General features: G+C 44.7%; 1 protein-coding gene across 1 annotated transcript in view; it reads right to left on the minus strand.

Moving 5' to 3' along the window:
- MAP3K11 (mitogen-activated protein kinase kinase kinase 11) overlaps window positions 1-25,429 on the minus strand; it is a 209,246-nt gene that overhangs the window by 149,536 nt on the left and 34,281 nt on the right. The gene's annotated exons all lie outside the window — the stretch shown is intronic.

Genomic DNA, 25,429 nt, shown 5'->3' on the forward strand with positions numbered 1-25,429 from the left:
CCAATAAGTCACACCATGGTTTCTGGATTGCTCACTTGTGGTCCTAAAACCACAATGGCCGATAGCGAACAGAATATTTGTCACCCACAAAACTGATTGATATTGTCAGAAAATTCAGTAAAATACAAAGGCATAAATTATAATATTTGCCAACACAATTCAGGCCATACAAATTATTGAGCCAAAGTTAAAAAAGCCACCTAATTTAAACCTCTTTACATTTGGAAGCCTTAGAAAATATATAGCGTGAGGAGTATGGGTCATCTTTAATGTTACAGCTTTTTTATGAGTCGGCATACTAATATATTTGTTCAACAACATGAATTTAAATTTCATGACAAGAAGCCACTTCTTTTTGAGGCCGAGAGTTGCAATTAGAAGGAAAAGTTACACTGGTAGAGTCTCCAGACACAACAGTTATTTTGAGAACATTCTATACAGATACTAAAGTTGCATCTAAAACTTTATAATAGACTGACTAAAACTAGAAAGCACAAAAAACCTAAAGTCAATAGTTGGTAAATGGAATAAAAATCGGTGGATTTTGGGCACCACTCAATTCCTGATGACAAATGCCCATCTATTTTGCAGTCCCTCGTAACCTCCAAAATCACACGAGAGACTTGAACTGCTGGTGCAGATAAGTTTTTTGACCTGTATATGCTTCCTTGAACGTCCCAAGCAATACATACTCCTGGCCTATTACCAACTCCTTCTTACAGGCACTGTAAATCTCAAATGAGCGACCTATAGCACATGCCACATGGATGTAAGACATTTCAGCCAATCTAGAGCAATGTTAGAAAACCTATAATGGGGCGTTCTCAGATATCGCCCAGAGAATCTGGAACTCCCTGCCTCCGCATATCAGACCGACTCCCTCTACGGCATCTTTAAAAAACAGAAGTGAAAGCTCTATTGATGAACGCCCTTGATTGACTGCACCTACCCCCACCAGGTACCACTCATTGTTGGTTCCGCTACATGTAGGCTTATCTCCTCTTCCACGGACTGCCTCGTCCAGAGTAACGCTACTACATTGTTTTTTGCTTGTGTTCCTATGCCTGTGACTAAGTCTGTGACTTTTGACTGTGCTCAACCTCTATGTTACCAACCTCTATATTTGTCTATTGCTCTTTTATGCTCTTCTATTTCCTTTTGCATTGGCATAATATATTGTTCCTCTTTCTACTCCAGTATCTTGCTTATCACTGTTATTGTTATTGACTTGGGGGCCCAACTCTGTTTGTCCCTTGATCATCTGGAAAGCGGTCTGATGCCCACTTTTTAAAACTTTAGACAAATAAATAAATGTTTCGCTGTTCATCACAGATATACATCAAACAACTACTCCACCAAACCAGGCATTAGTTTGTTTGGGACTCCAGGCTTAAGTGTCAGAAATTCCTCTTAATAATTAATGTATACTACTACTATTATTTCACACTGTGGTGATGAGGTAGATGTTTAGGTCTGGCGAAATCCAAGATCTTCAGCTTTTGCTAACAATATGTGTACAAGATGCCTCCTAATCGGGGCTTTCAGCTAGCTCTCTTCAACCAATGATCTTCTATTGGATCATAACATTTTTCTTCTGCTTCCTACAGCATATTGCATTGGGCCGTGGATCAACACACTTCAGCCACTGTCTAACTTTACAGTAAGTGATGGCATTCTAATCTTTCACAAGAAGCAAATTCACACACAAAGTAGTTCTCATAGGGCTATTATGGCAATGTGTGCTTTTTGAGACCCTAAAATATTTTTGCTTTTACCTAATCTATATTTTTTTTAGTTGGAGGAGGGCCAGGCAATTTCTCCATCAATGAAGATTTGCAAAAGTGATGACAAAACAAACAGGCTCTGACAAAACAAGTCTGGCAGCCAACTCCAGACCTCATTTCTTTGCTAATGCTTGTGTTGAATTGTATGCAGGTGAGCTTTGTAAACAGGAGACGACCACCACTAGGGGTGGCCCATTCATCCACTAACTTCAGAGCAACTGGCGCACAGAAATCACAACCCAACCACCCTTGGACACCCGCTACAGAACCTTGCCATGGGTAAACTCACACATTAAACCCCTCGACAGGCGAGGGAGTACAAGAAAGTCCCCAGGAGAGCCACAGTATGGCTAAGCCCATGACCTCTGTATCGCTACTGAATACTGCACTAAGGGATACAGCTCCTGTGGGCAAGGGATACAGCAAACCAGAGATGTTGCAGACCATACGGAACTCCTGAACTGCCTTGGAGCAGAAAATGTATATGATTGCTATAGATATGGGCCTGCTGCGAGCAATCCACTGGAAATTATCCAATATGGTGGAGTAAATTAATCCACACTAGCCAAAATGAGGCCTACAGTTTCCACACTGTAGCTACAGATGAAAGAATTGCGCTAAGAATTAAAGGTTTTGTAAGACAGAGCACAGGATGCCGAAGGTCGATCCCGCTGGAATAACATCAGAGTGGTGGGCTTGCCAGAACGTGTCAAAAACCCCTCAGTGCAACTGTTTTTGTAAAAATGGTTGCTTGCCAATGTACCTCTGAAGACACGATCCAAGTTATTTACTGTAAAAAGGGTGCACAGAGTACCAGCAAGGCAACTGCCTCCTGGCAAGGCAACAGAATGCTCTTTTTCACCGTCTCGAGGAGGTTTGGACGTAGCTTGCAGGGGTAGGCCATGATCAGTCCAGACTACAAACCGACGGGACTAATAATAAGGGGAGATGACGCCCAAATCAACGCAGATCGAGATCACTAATGAAAGTTTCCACAAAGGAGAAAGATGTGGTGGAGAGGGAGACTCTGCTATCAGATATTCATATGAGGAGAGAGCCAGGGGTCACGGAGGGGCTTCAGTAGAGTGGAGGAGATGGAAGGTCAAATGGAGAAAACAATTTCAGACGACCTGGAGACATTGATGAAGGGCCCACTGCTTACTCCTAGATCTGCAGAGGACTTGATCTAGTCCCACATGGATTGGGGGGCTCATTGTCTGACGGACCTTTGCGGGGGTCAAAGGGGACAGAAGCTTGGGGCCACAAGGAACATTTTTTAAGTGGTAGAGGGACATGGCCGCTCTAATTGAATCTACATCCACCCCTCTCAGAACACTACAGATATGTAAGTATTCATGGACTTATGTTATACGGTTATTTTTGTCTGAAGGGGTTTTCATTGAGATGGTCGAGACTCGTTTTGCATTGACTGGGGGTTTGGGAATAAACGCAATCTGACACTAAGACATGATTATCACTTGGGACTCATGTCACACTTCTTATACTACGCAATTACTAAGTACACAGCGAGCATTGCCCGGGTTGCGAGTGCTGAGCCTCCTGACCATTCCCTTCTTCAAACTAAGTCACAGTCATGACCCAGATATAGAATATAATCACTTAGAATGTCCAGGGACTTGGCACCCAGGCAAAACACTACAGAGTATATGCCTTCTTGGGTTAGATGGAAAGTACACATTGTTTGCTTGCTGGGGCCAGACTGGGAACCAAAACCAGCCCTGGCAAACTGCTTGGCAGGCCCTCAGGGGGATGGGCGTGGGGCCAAGCTGATTGCTAGGGCCGGTTACGGACAATTTTGTTACAGGGGGACGATATTGCCGCCCCCCCCCCGGTAACAAAAATCCCCCCCTCCCAGGGGACCAAAACCAGACCCCCACCCTGGCGGCCCACTGGGGAAATGCCCGGTGCTACCTATGGGCAGTCCGGCCCTGCTTGCAGGAGGCACATATGGTGGCAGCAGAGCTTGAAAAGCTTGGGAGGGAGACACTGGAGGGTCCAATAGTTTGGCACACTGTGCTCAGTATTTTCAAGACGCAGGCTGATATGGGTGGCGCCAGGTGTCCCCTTCACAGTGCACCGATTGACCACAGACACAGAGGGAAGATGCACCTAACCCGAGGGGATGCTAGACTGGATACCAGAGTCGATACCCAGTATAAATGCACCCAATGCATGGCAACTTCAGTTCCTGACTCCTTAGCGCCGCACCACGCCCACTCCCTGAGCACCGACCGGATATGGGTAAGTGACTACAATATGATGTTAAACTGTTCCCTAGATCGTTCCATGCCACCCCTTGGGTCCCACTGTGCCGTTGGCCAGGGGGTTTAGCCTGTGGACAGAAAGATGGGTGCTGGTGGACTGGTGGAGGGAGCCCCACCCACTCAGCAGGGAACACTTGAACTACTCTGGTTTGTTTGGCTTGTACATGCGCATAGTCAGAATCGTGGATCTGTAGCGTTTATACCATGCCTGCACAGTACTGAATACCTATGCCACACAGACTCCGATCACAACCCCCAGTTGCTGACACTGGAATGGAGAGGACAATGACGGTAATCCTGGCTTGGTAACTAAACCTGGATGCACTTTTGGACCGGCCTTTAGGTACACAATCGGGACTGTGCCCGCTGATTATTTTAAATAAAACGCGGGCAATGCTTCCCACTCGAACACTTTGAAAATGGTCATACATGGTCAATGCATAAAGACCTCATACGAAGCCAAGAGAACTTTAATGTGGAAAGTCATGGAGGTAAAATGTAAACGCAGAGAATTAGAAATGTGTTCTGTAGATGACTGATAGACCATGACTGCTAGGGCTGTCCTAGTCATACTGGGAACTAAGAGAACGCCGTAGGTGCCAGCATTAAAGGGAATAGCTCACATGGCAGCATGGGAAGGGTGACAGGGCTTGCCACCTCCTGGCATGGCTGATTAAGTCCGACAATTCATAGAAACCCATAGGAGCTGCGCAGTTGCTTAGCGGCCAGGTGGTGGTGACACAATCGGACCGCAATGAAGCATTTGTCTAATACTATGCAGCAGTATACATCTCTCCCCAGCCCCCGAAGAATGCCCGGATTGCCCAATTCTAGACATAAATGAGAATCCTGTGTCTCACAGAGGCCCAAATGTTGGCCTTAAATATTGACCTAGAGATACAAGAGGTCAAACTGGCTATAGACCAATTAGCAAATGGAAAGACATCAGAGATGGACTGACTCCCTTCACAGTTTTATGGAGCCTAACGATCCGGTCTAGCGACCAGATTACCTGCCATGTAGAAAGGTATGCTACAGAAAGGACTGCTCCAGACTCTGTTATGGATGCTACCAAGGTGGTGCTGCCAAAGCAAGGGCTGGACCCTCTTGATGTTCGATCATACAGCCCTCTAACCCTTCTGACTACCGACAATAAGATACTAGGGAAATTCAGAACTAAGTGGCTGCTCCCATACGTACTCGGGCTGAGCCACTCAGGCCAATGTGGGTTCGTCCAGGGACGTAACACACGTCAACATTTGCTGTTTGTTGCATATAATGGATCTGTTCAAGAATTCACTGTGGTCCCAAGCATTGGTATCAGCGAATATAGAGAAGCTCTCTGACGCCCTATTATGGCCATATTTGTTTGCAGTGTTGTCAATCATGGGAATCGGGGAATCGGGGGTAATCCCCTGAAGTGGATAGGTTTCTTGTCCAGGGTACAGACAAAGTATACTTTGAGAGATGGCGGCTCCATAGGGGCACTTAGCAGGGATGCCCACTGTCCCTTATACTGCTTTTCTTGGCCATCAAGCCCCTAGCCTGCTTGTTGTGCGACAGAAGCCTGCTCTGGGGAATCCGGGTGTGAGACACATGTCATATGGCGGCATGCTATGTGTACGCTGTGCTTCTCATCCAGTGAGACCCGGATCATAGCCTTCCCCAGTTGGTACAGCTACTGTTGGAATTCTGAGTCCTATCTGACCTCCGGGTCAATTGGGAAAAAGCCTGCTAATCCCCACTCACTAACCAACAACCACAAATAATGCCAATACTGCTAAATTATTTGAAATTATTTATATCCAAAGACGCATGGACATACCATCAGACCATCTTTAAGCTCATTAGTAGCTTTTATTTGAATATCCCATTTTTTTTTAATTCGTCCGATAAAAAAAAATTCATACATATAGTGAATGCTTCATATGAACACTATACGCAAAGAAAGATTAAATACATAAACTACACTAACGTCAACAATTCTCCTCACTCATCACATCACTTATTCAGCATCCAATCAACCACACTCAAAAGAAAAACATTAAACATTCATACTTGTGAGTCTTATAGGAGACAATATTGCTGTAAATCACGATTTCTTTTGTATCCTATACAATATTTACACATTTCCGAATTTGATTGTACAATCTCATTTCCAACGATACAACAAATAACAAGGTATTTAAAGGCAGTTATTGAAAGCAAATGTTTGGTAGTTCCACGGTCTACGCGTTTCAAACCGGCTTTACTCTAGGGTTCTCATCAGGACCAACCTCACTCACTTCCATATGCCCACCAAGTTCTAGTTCCTTAACTGGTGAATTGAAGAGTGATTAATTTGGAATTGCTTTAACAATGGTTTAAAAGTTCCATGTTAGTGTATGTTCTCCGCTAGTAGTGTTACCCTTCAGCGTCCTTCCGCGTCGACTTTTTAATTTAATCGTGTGCCGAAATTCCTTGAACGCGTACAACTCCGCGAGCGCGAGTTGCTCACCGGGCTCAATCCGCGTCTCCCTACTTCCGGGTCCTTGTCCCAATCGGATCAATTCCCACTCACAGCAGTCTTCAAACTCGACCATTTGATGTACATTGGAGACTTCCTCAGATGGAAACCCACTTCTATCAGATATTTAGGAGTCCAGATCTACCACAAGGACCCAGACCTGCAAAGCGGTCATCTAGCTAAATGTGTCACCAAAATAAGACAAAAAAACCCTTAAAGGCAGCGCTTAACTCTCTCCGTTCAGTCAGGTGGCCATGATCAAAATGATTGTTGAGCCATGAATTTCATATCTTTTCATGGCCCTCTCACTACATCTGCCGAGATCCTTCTTACAGAATCTGCAGTCGCAGTTCTCCGACATGATATGGAGAGCTAAAGACAAACAGCTAGCGACTGGCAAAACAATGCGGCCCATGGGCGTGGAGGGCATTGGGATCGACTAACCAGAGTCTTACCACATGGCCGATCAATTTGTATGGCTGGCAGGGTGGATTGCAGTCAACATGGACCCTGAGGGAAGGGATGTCAGAAAGGTTGTAGGTGATAGGCGCCTCCATAGGTGCTAAATACTAGAAACAGCCCCCGGACACCCATACCCGAAGACACAGAGCCATCATCATATTAACTATATTTCAAGTTAAATGAACCATGAAAGTTCATAGTGCAAAGCCATTATACCAACATAAAAAGATATATACGAGTCACATTTCAATAACAGTGCACATATATTACAAACCAGTCATAATTCATCATTTGACAAAGTGATGCTCCACAACTAAAATCAAAACCAAGGGACAAAATCCTCCAGAAAAGGGTCTGCTATGTCACCCGGATTATCAGTAATATTTCGGACAGGGGCAGCTCAACAACTCCCTGGGATGGCTAAGGGGACTAGATCAATTATTGCAAACCTTGTTCAGTAGATGTTAAAAGAATACACTAAATCATCAACATGACATACAAAGGAGGCATTGCTGGCTTATTAAAAAAATAAGTCCCTTCTAAAATGTGTTACCCTACTTAATATCATAGTTTCAGTGCGTTGCACGCACTTTCAGTCTTGCCTATATCACTTTCTAATGTCCTACACAATAGTCTAACTCAAATACCCCACTGCCACCCTCCCATCGTGGCCATAAAATAAAATATGAGCTTCACAGCTGTAAATGCAAGTGCATATTATAGGTATTACGCACAGTATAAATTAAAGCCCTTCTCCTAAGGAGTCACCTTTAGTTTAACTGATCACATTCTCCATGCCTGTGACAAAAATCTGGACACCTTGAACACAATTAGTTCTTTCGTATCACATCTTAAGAATCCTCGATGCTTCCCAGTAATGTGCTATGCCCTGCAACTTGCAAGCTGGGATAACCCATTTCCTGCGAGGTGTAACATAAGCTGGGCAAAAATACAGAAAATGGCCCAAGGATTCCTGAAGCAGAGCACAAAAGAGACAGTAAGATGTTAAAGGGTTGTTTTTATTCCATTTAGAGATAACAGAATATACTTGCAGAGTACCAATTCTAAACTTTGTATACAGTGTTTTACCTGTGCTGGAAGTATTCCGTCCAAGAAAAGCTCAAATAACAGCCCCTTCTTGTGACAAAAGAACTTTTCAGTTAAATTCCCCACTTCATGATCTTTCCAGGTTTGTTTCAGAATACAGTCCCAATAAGCTGGTTTCAAAGTGACAGAAACACCCTTAACTATTTAATCAGGTGAGACCCAGACCTCTTCCATTTTAAGGAGCTCGCATAATGCCTTAATCTTCTTGAGCCAGGGAATAGGTGTTCTCTTATTCAAGAAAACAAATAGACTATCCATGGGTCTAAAAGGTCTAAGACAGACCATCCAATATGCAAGAAACCTAGTGTGCTGTGTTTCTATTGTCAGAGGACACTACCTACAAAGAGGGGAATTTTGTTTTTCTTTAGAAAAGAAAATCCTTTAAAAAAAGGACAGATTCCCATCACTCACCGAAGTGACAGGCTTCATCATCTGGGTTTTCCTACCTGGTTACTCAATAGTGTAACCAGGGGCTACAACCTTCTCACTGAGAGAGGGGAGCTCACGGATGTTTTCAATATAGAAAGGTAAGTGAGAAACTACAGATGTGAGCAGATATGTTATATATGTGAGTGATGGTAGCAGTGCATGAGGGTAAAAAGTGATAATAACATTGGTAGTAGAAGAAAAAAAGTTGAATAAGTATCTTCTGCTATCCAAATTAAAAACAGTGCAATAGCAGTATGTACAAATTAACTGCTTAGATGTAACTGGTTCTGGTCTACATGTTTCAGCCTTTCTGGATAGCAATTTATCCTTGGCCTTCCTCAGGATCACTGTAAATATTTGCTACTGCGTGGTGACAAATAAAAAGAGCTAGTGAGTGAAAAATACAAGGTTGGAATAAATAAAACCAGAAAAACCTGATCTCAGTGAGAAGGTTGTAGCCCATGGTTAGACGATTGAGTAACCAGGAAGAAGAACCCAGATGATGAAGCATGTCAATTCGGTGAGTGATGGGAATCGGTCCTTTTTTAAGGACTTTCTTTTCTAAAGAAAAAAAAATGTCCCCTCTTTGTAGGTAGTGTCCTCTGACAATACAACCACAGCGCACTAGTTTTCTTGCATATTGGATGGTCTGTCTTAGACCTTTTAGACCCATGGATAGTCTATGTGTTTTATAAGTATTCTTAGGTGAATATATCCATGCATGGTCTCTAAATATTCCCTTAGACCCTCTATACATTATTTCGTTGATTTTGTTCTCTTATCCAGCCCAAGGATCTCCTTTAGGGTTAACATATATAGCTCGAGCTCCGGGGTAGCCCAGATTCGGACCCAGAACATTAAGATTTTCAGTAAAGTCATATGATCACTTCTTTCTAAAGCTAAGTCAACCCAAAGTGGGGTTAAAGGAGTGGTTTTTGGAAGGTTAAAAAGACCTGATGAATTGGTTTTCGGCAACACTAAGCAAAGACGTATCTGTCCATCCTCACAGCACAGTTCCATAAACTGCCCCTGCCAGGACCATAGCCCTATATACTTTCAAAGCACTGAGAGTCATTAAAACATGCTGGACTATATATATTCGAGAAATCTGGGCAGTGAAGTACCATATTCCATTAACTTGCCACTGTGGGGTGTACGCAGCCAGGCAAGCAGGCATGGGATCAGTCTGGACTGACCACAATGGCTGACATATATGTAGATTTCAAGCTTCTAACATTTGACGAGATAGTGGATAGCTTTGACGTCCACAAAGGCCAATTTCTGACATACCACGCACTGAAAAGTGCCATTAATGACACTTGGGGTTAGGGCACTATGGAGCTGACAGACCCTGACCATGCTGTTATCGCACGAAATACAGACACAAGGTGGTGACAAACATGTACCGTGCCCTGGCTCCTGCATATTATGCACCCACAACTGCCCTAACTGCAAAGTGGGGGGAGAAGTTGGGCAAGGACATAACAAGCAGAGACTGGAGATGGATACTACAATACACAAAACAAGTGAGTAGGAACCCCCCACATTTAAATGTACACACTCAACTATTTACACTGATACACATCACCGGCAAGCCTAGCTAACATATATCTAGGACTCCTAGGTGCCAGGCTGTGCAAGAGGACTTCCTCCACATGGTCTGGGACTGCCCCCATGTTAGCACCTACTGCCTGACCCTACTAGGATTGCTGGCAACCTAGCAGGATACATGCTGCCTGCTGTGGCAACGGTGTGCCTGTTGGGACAATTACCAAGACCAGTGAAGTCTATACACCTCTAGGCTTATGGATCGAGCCCTGCTACTGGGGAAATGCACTAAAGCCATGCACTGGAAATGAACGATTCAACCCAAGGCAACTTGATGGCTAAGTGATCTTGTACAATGGGCCACAGCAGAAATCAATGTTATGGTGCACACACAAAAGCAGATCATGCAAGCACATCCCTCCTGATGGGGACACTAGCAAAATCTGATGACCTGCGTCCTTAAACATTGACAGATGCATACAGTTACAAACTAAGACATATAGGGCAGCACTCCGCGGGGTGGGATGGTCACCTCTCATCAGGACTAAGACTCCATATCTACAACCGATGGTAAATCAATCAACCAATCAGGGATTTGTAGAGCACAATACTCACCCGTGAGGGTCTCGAGGCGCTGGGGTGGGGTGGGGGGTTGGGGGGGGGGGGGGGTGGCAGTTCCGGTCATCCGAAAATAAAGGTTTTTAGTTTCTTCCTGAATGCTTGCAGTGTGGGGCTTGGTCTGATGTGGAGGTGGGAGTTAGTTCCAGGTCTTGGCCGCGATGTAGGAGAAGGGTCTGCCTCCTGTTCTGGCTCTGTGGATGCGGGGGATTTTTGCCAAGGTTAGGCCAGCAGAGCAGAGGTTTCTCTTGGGGCATAGAAGGAGATTCTTTTGTTGAGATATTGGTGTCCAGTGTTGTGGAGGGCTTTGTAGGCATGAGTGAGTTGCTTTAAGGTCAATCTTTTTTCAACAGGGAGCCAGTGGAGGTCTCGTAGGTGTTGGGTGATGTGGTCTTTTCGTGGGATGCTGAGGATGAGTCTGGCTGTGGCGTTCTGGACAGTCTGGAGTTTGTGGTGTAGAGATTTGTTGATTCCGGCGTAGAGGGAGCTCCTGTAGTCCAGCCTGCTGGAGATGAGTGCGTGGGTGACGGTCTTCCTGGATGCTGGGGGGGATCCATTTGAAGGTCTTGTGGAGTATGCGGAGGGTGTTGAAGCATGTGGAGGATACAGAGAGCGTTGATCTGTCGGTTCATAGTGAGGGAGGAGTCGAGTATGATGCCAAGGTTGCGGGCATGGTCTGTGGGAGGGTTGTTGAGGGCGGGGAGGTCACCAGGTGTCATCCCACGCAGAGGGGGCGGATCCGTGGATGAGGACTTCTGTTTTCTCAGAGTTGAGCTTCAGGCAGTTGCTGCTCATCCAGGTTGCGACGTCCTTCATTCCTTGCTGGAAGTTGTGCCTAGTGATGTCTGGTTCCTTGGTGAGGGAGAAGATGAGCCGAGTGTCATCGGCATAGGATTTCTGATGATTGTTGTGAGAAGTTGGCCTGGTATATGATGCTCACTAGTTCTAGTGATCACCTTGTACCATGCCAAGCAACCCTTATGGTGCAGGTTGTAAAGTCAACCTTATAGACAAGCTATCCTAGGGGTAGCATGGACTAAGCAGTCTTAGGCTAAACTCTGTAAAGGCATGTGAAGCAAGCTGTTTTACCATACACAATCCCTTGAATACCAAATGAAAGGACACCACACAGATATATATTGAAAATATATATAGATTTATTTCTACCAATAACCCTGATACTCTTTATGAGCACAGAAGCAAATGCGTTAAAACAAAACACAGTTTAAATACACAAACGTTGCACAATTATGGATGAGCCCTAGGGGCCACCTAAACCATATACTAAAATAGTGGTATAAGAACCACTATGGGGAAAGTGAAGAGGCCTAGGGCATCGCTGGAGCTGTTTGGGACTAGCAGTGAAGAAGTCGGGAAAGGCCCGCGGGACTCGGGTGCAGTGCGGAAAGTGCACGCTCTACCAATGCAATGTCAATGGTGCGTAAAAGTTACAAAGTTAGTTATTAAGGAACCTTCCGAGTGACCTAGAAGGATGAAACTTTAGACACAGACACTAGAGGTGTGTACCAGTGTGGGAACACCGGCGGAGCTGAGTTACCTCACCCACAGGAAGCGGGTCTACAGGGTCGAAGTAGTGTTGGGTTTCGTCACGCAGGTCGATGGTGCTTGGAGCTGAAGAGGCTGCAGGCGGCTCGATGTGAAGAGTTCCGGTGGATCCAAGGGTGGATCTGAAGAGGTGAAGACCTGAAAGCAGAGGGGACAATGTTCAAAGTCACTAGCCAGTGACTACCGTGGAACCAGATTGGAACCAGGCGATGTCGGGTGCAAACAGGCGTCGAGGTGTAGCTTCTCTCTGCAGCCACGTGGACACGAGGGGTCGAGGACGTCCAGGAGTCGATCACGAGCTGTCACACGCAGGCTTCTCGCTGTTGGCGGTGTCGGCAACTTGATTGTAGCAAACAGGCCTTGGCTAATGCAAGCCACGCAGGAATCGAAAAAGGCTTGTTACTCGGACCAGCAAGGTCAGAGCAGGTGCTCCTTTTTACAGGAGCGAGGGCAAGTCTGGAGCAACCAGACCCGCAGTGCAAGTTGAAGGTTTCGTCGCCAAGATGGCCGCTAGCCACGTGGCAAGTGGACGGGATGGCGCGTCGAGTGGCACAGTGCAAAAGGGCCCCACGCAGATCGTGGAGATGCTGGGGGGCTGATCTTCGGTGCCAGGGCTGCTCGAGGTTGGGGCTTCTCAAACCCCAAAGCACAGCGTCGAGGGTGCCTCAGGTGCTGCGCAGTCAGCTTCTCGGGGGTCTTTCAAGAGGTCCGGTCCCACGTCTCTCGGTGCCTCCACGGGTCCCTTCTTTGCAGGGACTGTGGATCGGGCTGTGAGAAGTCTGGGAGTCTGGGTCTTGTCAGGCTCTGGGCTCGGGCTCCGGCGGGAGGCGGCGGCAAAGCAGACGTCGAGTTGCTGGTTGGTGCCTGTATTCACAGGGTGGTCACTCCTTGGCCACAAGGGAGATTCTCTTCCGTCTTCTGTGCAGCAGAATGTTGAAGTCCAGTCTTCTTCTGTATTTCAAGTTGATTCAGGATGATCTGAAGTCTCAGGACACAGCTCCCACTCTTATTCGAATCTGGGGGGCCGGATCACCTACTAGGTCCCTCCTCTGGGTGGAACCAGGAAGGGGGGTGGTTACACCCCCTTTCCTTTGTCCAGTTTCGCGCCAGGACTGGGGCTGGAAAGCCCCAGCACCGGTTTGAACTGGCCTATGCACAGGGACACCTTGTGTGCCCCAGGCATGTCTGATTCTATTCAGCCCTGTCCTACCCAATACACAAAATCCTGTCTGGAGTGGTGCTAGCACCTCCCCAGGCAGGAAACCCTTTGTCCAAGCTGCCCTCGCTGGAAGGACTCCCAGCAGCAGAAGGTCAGACTTGTGTCTGTGGTGGCAGCATCCATTTTGTGATGCCAAGGCTCTGTTTAACTTTAACCGGGGTTCAGGCTAGGTACATGTTGTGTCCCTCTAGAAGGGTGGAATGCTACCCCCGTCGCCAGAACTGGCGAGGGGGTAGTATTCCAATTCGTATGACACCTTACTCGACATGTTTTGATAAAGCCAAACCCAAGATAGCATTTAACCGCGAGGTTCATAATGCACTTAAGAGTATATGGTATGGCAATATCATGAAACAGCTAAAGGACATGGTTCCGAAAGCTGCAGACAGGCTCAGCTCATGCCAGAGCACCATCTCACATATTTCCAAGCACTCTGCCTCCAGGATTGATGAGGCCTTCCATAGGAGTGACTGGTAGGAACATATGTGTCCATTTTAGGTTAGGTATAGGCATACTACACCTAAGTAAGGGGTGGTTACACCGACTTACCCCAGCTGAGTGATCAGCCAGTTGTATCAAATATGGAGGCCAGGCCAGGGGTGGCACAATACATGCTGCAGCCCCTGGTAGGCCTTGGAAGCACCTATGCCCTGGGTACCTGGGTACACTGTTACAGGGGCCAATAAGGTGAGCCAATTCCAATTGTGTATGTACCATACATGGAGTCCATTTTAAGGAGAGAGCAATTAGCCTGGGGCCCTGAATAGCAGGATCCCAGGCCAACTATGTAAAAAACCAGCTAAACACCAGGCAAAAAGTTTGGGGGTAACCATAGTCCGATATCCACCTTCCTACAATTGTGTCGAGGGGGGCCATGGAGATGCTGCAGAGCGTGGGGCTGAGGGAGGATCCTGGGGGGTACTCCGCATCTGATCTCTGTGGGTTCGGAATGGAAAAGCGGGAGTCTGATTCTTTGAGTTCAGCCGGCGAGAAAGGAGTGGATCCAGTCTAGGGCGGTTCCCTGTATGCCAGTGTCGTGGAGTCTGGCAGCTAGTGTGCCGTGGGAGACAGTGTCAAAGGCTGCTGAGAGGTCTAGTAGGATGAGGGCTGTAGTGTGGCCTTGGTTGAGGAGTCTGCGGATGTCGTCCATAGCGTCTAGGAGGGCGGTCTGGGTGCTGTCGTTGCTGCAGAAGCCAGATTGAGATGTTTTGAGGATGTCTTTGGATTCTATGAAGTTCGTTAGCTGGATGTTGACAATCTTCTCGGTGACTTTGGCGGTGAAGGGGAGGAGGGAGATGGGCCTGAAGTTCTTGAGGTCCATCAGGTCTGCGGAGGGCTTCTTGAGGAGGGGTTTGACTTCTGGGGGAGGCGGAAGATATGAGGGGTGCTAGTGATGCAGGGATTGACAAGGGCTATCGCCAGAGGGCATGGAATGCTGAGGGCACTTCCAAGCAGATACATAAGGTGGGTACTACGGGGCCAGGTTGGGGAGTGTGATATGTGTACATAATCCAAAAAAGCATAGACCATTCTAAACAGTGACACGGCTATGGGAAATAGCTTCATAAGGCTTTTTGTTGTTGCGATGCTATGGAAAAACACATAACACAAACGGTTGTATTCAAGACAGTGCTTTGTTAAACAGTAGCATACTATTGGTAGCACCATTGTGGCCTACACGTGGAAATGCTGGGTATATCTATGGCAAAATCAATAAAGACCTATAAAAAAAAACTTTGGTGTTATGCATGAAAGGATGAAAATCTGCTGTGATTTGCGTCTGCTGCGCTGCTCTTTATTCTTTGTAATTACATGTTCATATTTCCCCAACTTATTTCCCACAATATTTGCACTTAAAAATTCTTGCATTTCCTTTCTCTCCATCTTCATATCTTCTTTAACCTATTTACTTTCCTACCCTGGTTTTTTACTTTCTTGATTTGCCAACTTTCATTCTCACTCATCTTGTCTTCCCTCTTTCTTCTCCCTTCTATTTCATCCCTTTCTTGTTTCATTCCTTTATTCACTTTCTTCAATATTTTTATTTTGTATTCTTTTCGACCTTTCTATCACTTTCCAGTTCTTTAGTAACCTTCTATCTTTCTTGTGTTCCCTTTCCTTTCCATTTGTTCGTTCTTTGCCTTTTTCTAATTGCTCTTTTCCTCCATCGGTCTTCCTCTTCCCTTTCCATTATTTGTTCTATACTTTCGACCTTTCGCCCTTTCCATTTCGTTTTCTTTTTTCTTCTAGAATTGCAGAATTTCTCCAATCCCCTTCTTGTTCCTTCTGTCCTGTTTCAATCCAGAGTTTTTTGAGGTCTCTCAAAATCTACCTTTCACGTTCTAACTTTTCATTCTTTCCAATTTTCTCTAGACTTTCCTTCTATATTCCTTCCCTCTACTCGCTCTTTTCCCACATTCTTCATCCACTTGTTTAACTTTTTCTTCCCCTTCTGTTCCCTTTTCTCTCTCATTCCCATCTCCCTTCTTAACTGATTCCCTTTATCCTCACACCATCTCAACATTTCCTTAATATTATGCCCATTGGCTTTTTGTTTTCTCATCTCTTTTCACTTCTCTCTGTCCTCCATTCTTTCCTTCCAGGCGGTTTCCTGCTCCTTACAGCCATTATGTGCCGTATTTGTACTAAATGCGGAGTATTGTCCTATTGTCTGTACCAGGCCTCGCCCCAGGCCTCGAAGGGCCTTGACAGGAAGCTGAGGGAGAGCCAGCCACTGCTGGCCGGAAACGCAGCCTGGGTTTCAGCAGACCGCATTGCTACTGTCTGTCAGCGTCCCAAAGCTCGGAGGTGTGTGTGTGGTGGGTTCGGGAACTTAATGTGAAGCGGCCTCCAATTCGGAAAGTGGCGTATTTGGTTGAAGGCCGATCTCTGATAGACTGGCAGGGCTGGGGAAGAGTCAGTCCCTTGCTTGAAAGTCATGGCTGAGCTTTCAAAGATAAAACGTCCTATTTTTATCAGAAAGCAAAAACAGCCTACACTACATATTTGACTGACAGACGCGCACTCATACTTTGATGTCTGTTGTGTCTTAGCTATTTAAGCTGACAAATATTATGTAATACATACACTGGTAGATATTAGCACAATACCAAAATATGTTAACATATTCCGTTATTTAAAGACATTTCATCCTGTTTTTTAAATTCCCATGCTGTCCATCTGCTCAGCTGCTGGCCTATAATTCATGAAAAAAAGCACGGAGAGTCACTTACAAGAAGCACAATTTTCTGTATTTATCCTCTTTTAAAGATAAATGCAGACAGAAAACACATTGTTTTCTGTCTGTATTTATCTGTAAAAATCCGTAAAAACGGAAGGGAGCCTTAATTATACAACAAGCAGGACAGGACCTAAGGGGCAGTGAAAAGGGAGAGGAATGCGGATTGGTAGGAGTACTTCGATAGAAAACAATGTTTTGTAAAAGAATACATATTTTGAGCGTTTTTCAAAACAGACAAAAATGCACACACATTCTCTCCCTCTCTGTCTGTTTTTAAACACCCCTGGTAAAAGCCGACTGACATCACATCTGACTGAAAGCACTTGCACCCTAACTATTTATCAGACAAGACATTTATTAGGCGTTGTTACACCCCAAACACCCCCTTTAAGCTATGCCCCTGATTTGAAAAGTGAATTTTTGATGTCTCTGGGTCAGGGTTCCCCAAAGCGGGCATCGAAAATATGACAACAGTAACAAATGTCTAAAATTAAAAATCTCTCTCTGGACCTTGCCCGGATTACTCTGCAGTTCCACACTGACAGTTGCTCCAAGGTTGCAGACTGGCGGACACAACGAGTAGTCTCACGCCCAGGTAGGAGGCCTAACTGAAGCAGGTGACCCGAAGGAACTGTTGGGTATTGCGGCTCCTACAACCCAAATATAGGAACCTGGAACTACCCAAAGCAATGACCCAGGAGCTTATAGATGGAGAATAAACACTTGTTACAAAGGGCCTGCTTCAAAGGAGGGGATAGGGTGTTGGGGGGGGGGGGGGGAGGGCGGGTACCACACCAATCCACATGGCTTGTCGAACTGATAGTTTTAATATTCAGCCCTCAAGTACTTTATTTTACATATATGTTAGTAACAACTCCGCATATGGGAACAAACTCAAGCAGCATGGATTTATTGACATGCATGTATTACAACATGTTTTGGAAGCCTAGAAATACCCATTTTTGAGGATGCATACGTTTTTGAAGCGGAAGTTAAGTGCACGAGGGCCCATATGAAGGAAGGCATTTTGCATTTCTTAACAGTGCGAAGCACTATTTCGGGCCAATAGGAAATGCAAAATTTCATTACCATTGAATCGGATCAGGTGCAAACTATAAAAAAGTCACCCATAATGCATCAGGCTCTTTCAGAATGGTGGCTCTCTGTTTTGGCAACGAGGATGAGGATCTTGGTGGTGAGGGGGAGAAGGAGGAGGGGACAGGAAAGGATATTTAGGGTGAGCTTCACCCTGTTTGAGCTGGCAAAGGAGGAGATTTATAAGAGGTACAGACTTGGTAGTCAGGCAATACTAGATTTAATAGAAGACCTACGACCTCAGCTACTGGCCCAAAGACTCAGAAGCAACGCAATCCAACCAACCTGTGCAGGTATTGTGTTGCCTACACCTTGTAATGTCGGGCTATTACCCGGGGGTCATAGCAGTGGGCTGGGGGGTCCCAAAGTGCCTTTTCTAGGTTTTGTTCACAGGTTCCGTGACATCATGGTGAGCCAGGTTAACCAATATATCTCATTCCCCAATACCCCCCAAATTTTTGCAGCAAACCAAATTGATGTTCTACAGGGTAGCCCAGCTCCCTAATGTCCTTAGCTGTGTAGATGACACACATATTGTCATATGCACCCCCCCCCTTCTCAGCAAATGAATGCATACACAGGAACAGGAAAAGCTTACATACACTCAATGTGCATGTAGAGTGTGAGGCCTCTTGTAACAATAACAGAATGTGTGGCCAGATTCCCAGGCAGCACCCACAACCCATTCCTATTCCGTCACAGTGGAATACAAAACCAAACTGCACAGGGTGAATTTGGAGATAGTTTCCTACTCGGTAAGAGAATCTCAGACTTAATGAATATAGTGGCCAGCACGGTATGTGTAATGTGCCCTAATGTTTTTACTTCTCATGCTTTTAATGTGACAGTGCATATACCTTACGAGGACAAGAGGTAATACAACAAGGCACACAGGACAATACGCTCAATCACTGAGTGGATCTTTGGGATCCTGAAGTCCCGCTTTCGCTGCCTCCACAAGACTGGCGGGTCACTACTGTTAAGACCAGATCCATGATGCAAGATAATCGCCACTTGTGCCATACTGCACAATATTGCAATGAGGAAGGGCCTGCACGACATCCGCATAGAGCCAGATTCTGAGACTGATGATGAGTTACCACCACTACAGGTGCAGCAGGAGGGCAGGCGTGTAGCAGAGGGATGTGCAAGATGCAGAGAGATCACCAACAACTATTTCTGAGGTAAGCGAAATTAGAATATCGAATAATGAGACATCACCCGTGATGGCAATGCATGGTGCATACTTGAGACCTACCTTTTCTTCAGTAGTAACAGCATTGTTACACTCAAGGATAAACTGTATCCTTGTGAACGTAACATTGCTAGAAATAAAGAAAGTTACTAATGCCAAACAAAATAAAAGGTGTACAATGCTTCATGTCTTTCGACCTCTGTGGTCGGGTGCTTTACGCAGCATCATTGGGCTGTGGGACAGGTGACATGTTAGTCCCAGATGGGGTTCTGTGTGAATGCCCGGTACTGCATGTCTCCTAAACAATTTCGCATTGAGGCTAGAGCCCTCTTCTCTCTCAGGTGGGGCGGATGTTAGGGACACAGAGGTTGTGGGTCTGGATGTGTTCTAGGGCTGTGGTCACTTGCACAAGCCCATGTGCAATGTCCTGAAAGCATTGACCCATGTCAGTGTGAATGTTCACAGTCTGTCTTGCTAGTTTTTTTGAGGGTACCGCCAGGCTGTTGTGGAACAGGTGAAGGAATCAAACCTTGCCAGGTACTGCCAGTGCCTATTTCTGAACAAGGTGCTTCCTCTCCATTGTCGCAAGCCTCCAATGGTGTCCTTTCTCAATGTTCGGCAGCGACTTAGACAAGTGTTGCAGCTGCCTACTGACAGTCCATACCTGTTTTGTCTCCAGGTGATGTACAGAGATGATGGACTTCTCCAACCCACCATACACAGGAGCACTATCTAACATGTCATCAGACATGTTCTCAGTATGGACAGCTGACCTTTGCTCTCTGCACGGTCTGTGTGTTCTGTCCTACAATGTTGTGGGGTGCATGCTCTGTGATTAACCTTCATCACTGTCCACAAACTCTGGCAGTAAGTAGGGAGATGGTTGCTCTTCTGCCAGTTGGAAGTTGGGGTGATGGGTGGTGGGTTGGTGGTGTTGTGTCCTGAAAGACCACATCAGTGTCAGTAGTCCCTTCGACACAATGGTTCATGGCACATCCGGGCTGTGGTCTGTGTAAATGCCTGTAAATAGTTGGTGTAAATAAATGGTTAAAGTTTGCCCACAACATTGTTGTAACTCTGTTTCATGTGTTTGTGACATGTTAATGTTGTACAGTTATGTTTGGTGAAGTCATCAGCACACAGTTCAACAAGCAAATGATGTGTACTCAAACTCCCATGATGCATTACCAGGGTGGGACAAGCATCTTAATGGAGTTATTCATGCAGTGATGTAGGATACATGGATTTGTTAACATTACGGTTTGTTAGGTAAGTAAAGGAAAGACTATTTGCCCTGGATAGTGCCTGCTGGATTGGAGGTGTCAATGTCAGCTACTCCCTCCACACTCTCTGGTTCTAGGGTCCTGTCTGTGTCTCCATGGAAGTCGGAGGGGGGTGTTTTGAGGGTCTGCTATCAGTTCCATGTCCATCTGCCATCCTGCTGGCCACCTTCTCTTTCATACGGGATCTCAGGTCATACCACCTTTTGCAGATCTCAGGAAACGGTCCTCTGGTGACTCCTAGGGAGTTCACCTTCTCCAGGAGGCTAGTCCGGATCCAGGTCTTTTGATTCTCTGGCACAGAGAAGGTGGCCTTTCCAAACAGCTGGTTCATATGGGCCACACATTCCTCCGTCAGGAGCTTCAGCTCCTCAGTAAACTTTACTTTCCGCTTTCTGGACCCTTATTCCTTGCTCCCATCTTCGATAGCCGTAACCTTCTCCAGGAATGTTGTTATTCAGTGGCAGTGATGATGCAGGCGCACTCCTTACTTTCAGCCTAGGCCTCTGGGTGGTGGCCACATCCTATATTTATAACCTTCCTGGTCTGACATCATAATTCTGCATCCAGAAAGTTTTGTTTCCTATTTTGCGATTTGCTAATAGGAAATGCGAATCCTTAGGAATAGCTATTAGGAAATCGCAGGCAACACACATTCCGTTTTGCAATTCCCAAATATCGATTTCTACGGATTCGCTAAATGGGAATCACAGTTTCAGAATTTCATACATATGAGCGTAAGTCTTTTGAATAGTTGCATTGAGGGCTGTATCACTACCAGTCCATCTTGACCGTTACATCTAAAAGCAACAACTGGGCTTGGGTATTATTTGGCACGGGCACAGCAAAAACAAGCATCATTTTTCTATCGAAACTTAAACTAAAATACAGTTAATTGAAGCTGATTTTTTGAAGAATTGGTCCATAAATTGAAACAGAGAAAATGCCTCTTTAATGAGGTGCTCTCCACCCAAATCAACATAACATTTGAGACTGGCCAGGAGGCAGCGAACATCCTGCAACTGTTACTCAATTAGAGGTCATCAGGTGTTTGTCTAACATTCCCAGTTTAATTGAGAAGTTGGAATTTTGAGCCCTTTATTTTGCCAATTAGTTTATCAATCTGTTCCCACTGATTTAAAACGATAATTTCCAATGTTTTTCAAAGGGATGACCAAACCCATCTCTGTTCTTGATTCAAAGGGCACACTTTTAATATTCTAAGATCAGGAAAGGATAGCGGAGCGGACACTCCATGTAGGAGGAGCCCTAGGTGGCTGTGCGAGAAGCTTGCATGACGGCTAACCACCAATACCTCCCCGATTATCAGATCATCCATCACAATACCCCAACCATTGAAGGGACAGTTAATTAGCATTGTGAATGTGAACTGAAACAAATACTCTCATGCCAACATTTGAAAGCACTTACAATGGTAATTTACAGGGGGGAAAAGAAAGAAAACTGCATAATATCAGCGCCCTGTTTACTTTCTTTGGCGTGCAGCAAGTTTTAAGTAGGAGAGATAAATAACTACATAATTTTAGCTTTACAAATTGGGAGTGATGGCATGGACATTGCCTCTCCTTCACGGTCTCCATTTATGCTTCTATAGGTTTGGTTCCAATGTTTGCTAGACCAGGCCTCTCACAACAGCTGCCCTGCGCCGAGAGGCCCATCCTGTGTTTTCAACCCAGCTGGCCTCCCCTGATAATTTCTTGGGTTTCCTGTTCACAGTTCCTGTTGCATACTCCTTTTCAGAGATAGAGAGCAGGAGGTCAGAGACTTGTGTCACAGAACATGGGCATGGGGTGGAGTTTATTACAGTGGCCCTAGGCATGTTCCAAAAAGTAAGATACCAACCCGTGTTTAACCAAAAAACACCCATCGCGGGGGCAAACATAGGTGGACACCTAGAAAATCAAGTACACCTGGCAATAGTATTTGCATGTGAACCCGGCTTCTAATACTGTATATTTTTTTTAATCAGATTATGGTCTCTCTTAAAGCGAACCAGTTTCTTCCACAGGTCATTTGTAGACCACTTCATGAACAATTCCCCATATAACCCCACACGCCCCAAATTGATCCACACACCAACATTCGAAAACAGGTTAAGCAGGATTTTCACTAGGAGTCTTATTCCCTCATTGTGGAAGAATATTAAGATCTGGACCACAAGTAAAGAACAATCACAGGATGTATAAAATAGAGCTTTCTACACTGTAACAGATAATCTGATGTTTAAAGTGATCTGGATATGCAGCAAACTTGCAAGCACATATCATATAAATAAATTTATATATATATATATATATATATATATATATATATATATATATATATATATATATATATATATATATACATATACATATACATATACATATACATATACACACATACATACACACACTTTTTTTAATGTAGAAAATCTATCCACAACCTCTATTGCACGCATGCTTAAAAACTGCACACTATAGTAGTAAAAGCTGAAGCATGTGAACATTATACAATAGTTGAAAAGAGCAAAAGGGAGATGGTAGCAACTTTCAGATTCAAAAACTGAATAAACAAAATGCAAGGGCCTGAATTATTTAGTAGAAAAGAAACCCTACACTAAAGATCACAGTGTCACTAATAATCTAAGAAAAAATTTGAGAAAACAAATCTTCACAGAACGGGATACTGAAGGCACAGAACAACGTTCCAGAACAAGTTAGGAAGAAAAAATACAAAGAATGAATTGAAAACAAAATGGAGTCAAGGACAGGCAGGGGCCTGGACAATTAAGGAGAAAATAAATATAAAGCTGGAGACCATTTTGGGTATAGCAAGCAGGAGTCCGGGCGGAAGGCACGGAACTGAAAAACCAGGTTCATTGCTGGAGGCCAAAAGCTGAGGCTTGGTGGGCCCATGAGCCCAGTGGCCTAGCCTTTAGACCGCCCGGGTGGTCCCTGTGTTTGGGGTGCTGACGGTTTTCTCTGCTTCTTGCTGCCCCCTCGACGGCCGCACTAAAGAGAAGGGGGGGGGTGAGGGGTGAGGGGGGGAGATTGCCGCCCGGAAACAGAAGGTAAGAGCTGGGGAAAGACCGCCTCCCCCAAAACTCATGCCGCCTGGGGTGGACCGCCCCCTCTCCCCCTTTGACTATGCCACTGCATGAGCCTACTTGAAAGAATTTACAGGATGTGTCAGTGACCAAACCCATGTTCACATAAAGCCATCCTGGGTGGGCTTGGGTGGCTGATACTGCCTTTTGAACAAAAGGGAACACACAAACTGTTCAAACAAAATCACATCTTTTAAAGGTGGAATATTAATAAGTAAGATGAATTCAAGTGGTACCAGAAACAGTAGGTACACATTTGAGGGCTAGTGACAGATCGGTGGCAGACACATGAAGCAAATGAGAAACCACATCTCTCTGATGTAATCCGCCTAATTGATTAGGATAAATGAATCGCTATAAATTAATGTGAGATTAATAACATACATATATATCCCAATTCCCCTTCAACAGTTATGCAAATGCTGGAGAGTGACAAGCAGGGGAGAAGTGGGTGTTCTTAAATAACTTCTATCCGTTTTCCTGGAGTAATTTTTCCATTTAGTGTGAACTCCATGTGCAAAACAAACACAAAAAGAGCTCTCTCCCCTAATCAAAATATGAGCTTCCTGTGAAAAAATAACACATATCCAAACAAAACAATCACTGGTAAAGTCTGGCTTTGGGGGCCCATCTTTTGGCTTTATCAATGATTTTTTTATGTTCTCATAGGTTTTGCAGAACTTTATTGCTGGAGAAGCTACTGAGCCCTCAACAATCTGTCTCAAAAAGCACATGTTGAATTTGCAGCCCTGACTCGGAGAGGAAATACGTTGTGTCTTGCTGTGTTCCTTGTGAAAAGGCAGAATGTCATCACTCATAGCGAAGTTAACCAATGGCTGAAGTGAGCTAACCCACTGCAAACGTGTATGCTGTATTGGGAGGAAGAAATATGGGACTAAAACAATAGCAGACCGATGAATGAAGAGGGATGGCTGAGAGCTGATAATAATAATTGTACTAAACTTTACTAAATAATTTTAGTAAAATCCATAGGTCTTGGCTAATGCCAGGCCAAATAAAAATAAGCAAAAATCTATAACATTCAAATAGGTATTCTGCATTGTGGTACTCTGGATTTTCTTAAACGCTTTCAGTTTCTTGAGAGGGCAATTAAAAACTACTTACACTCTATCTGAAGTTTGGTTGTTGTAGTCAAATGTCAATCATGTTTATTAGTTTGTGACTACAAGATGAAGCTACTCTTCCAATGGTTAGGTTACATCTAAAGAGAGACACTGGAGTAAGACCCAGAAGGGCACATACTGCTTTCAAGTCAAATGTGAGGAATCCAAGACATTCCAGCACTGGAGCTCAAAAAGGCACACATTTGATCGGACAATTCGAGCAAGAAGCGAGGTTTGGCCCAAAGAGCCTTTGTATGAGCAGTGTTTTTGAAAGAGTTTCTGTGAACTAATGAAGCTGGTCACATGAAAAAACATTATCAACAAACCAAAATTTAAAAAATAGGTTCTTTTTGACATTTACAGAAGTTTCAGACACTACTTTATGCTGCATAACTGAACGGAGTGAAATTTATCAAAATGAATAACTTCTAATCATCAGCTTAGAGTTAAGAAGGAATGCACCGAGGATGTTGTCATGACATGAGTGACCCAAGCAATAATTTATTTTATGGTGTGTACTTTATATACATTCAGTTATTTTATATGTGGAACGACGCAATGTAGTAACATTATAGCACATACTCTGAACCGAATTTCTTCCAAAGGTTAGCAAACTTGACTGCTGTGGAAAGAGGATATGAGGAATCAACCCAACCAGACATATGCATAAAATGTTTATCGAAACAACAACAGCAAACAAACGCGAAAGAGCACAGAACAGAGCAATTATCTTCATAATGAGTATTGTAATTATTATTATTATATTTTTTTAATCAACCTTACAAATTACATGGATTAAAAATTGCACTGAGCAAACAGAAGATTCTCATATGGTAAGATCCATGGTCCTCTATCATTACA

The sequence above is a fragment of the Lissotriton helveticus genome, chromosome 9 (assembly GCF_964261635.1).
Source record: "Lissotriton helveticus chromosome 9, aLisHel1.1, whole genome shotgun sequence".
Lineage (NCBI taxonomy): Eukaryota > Metazoa > Chordata > Amphibia > Caudata > Salamandridae > Lissotriton > Lissotriton helveticus.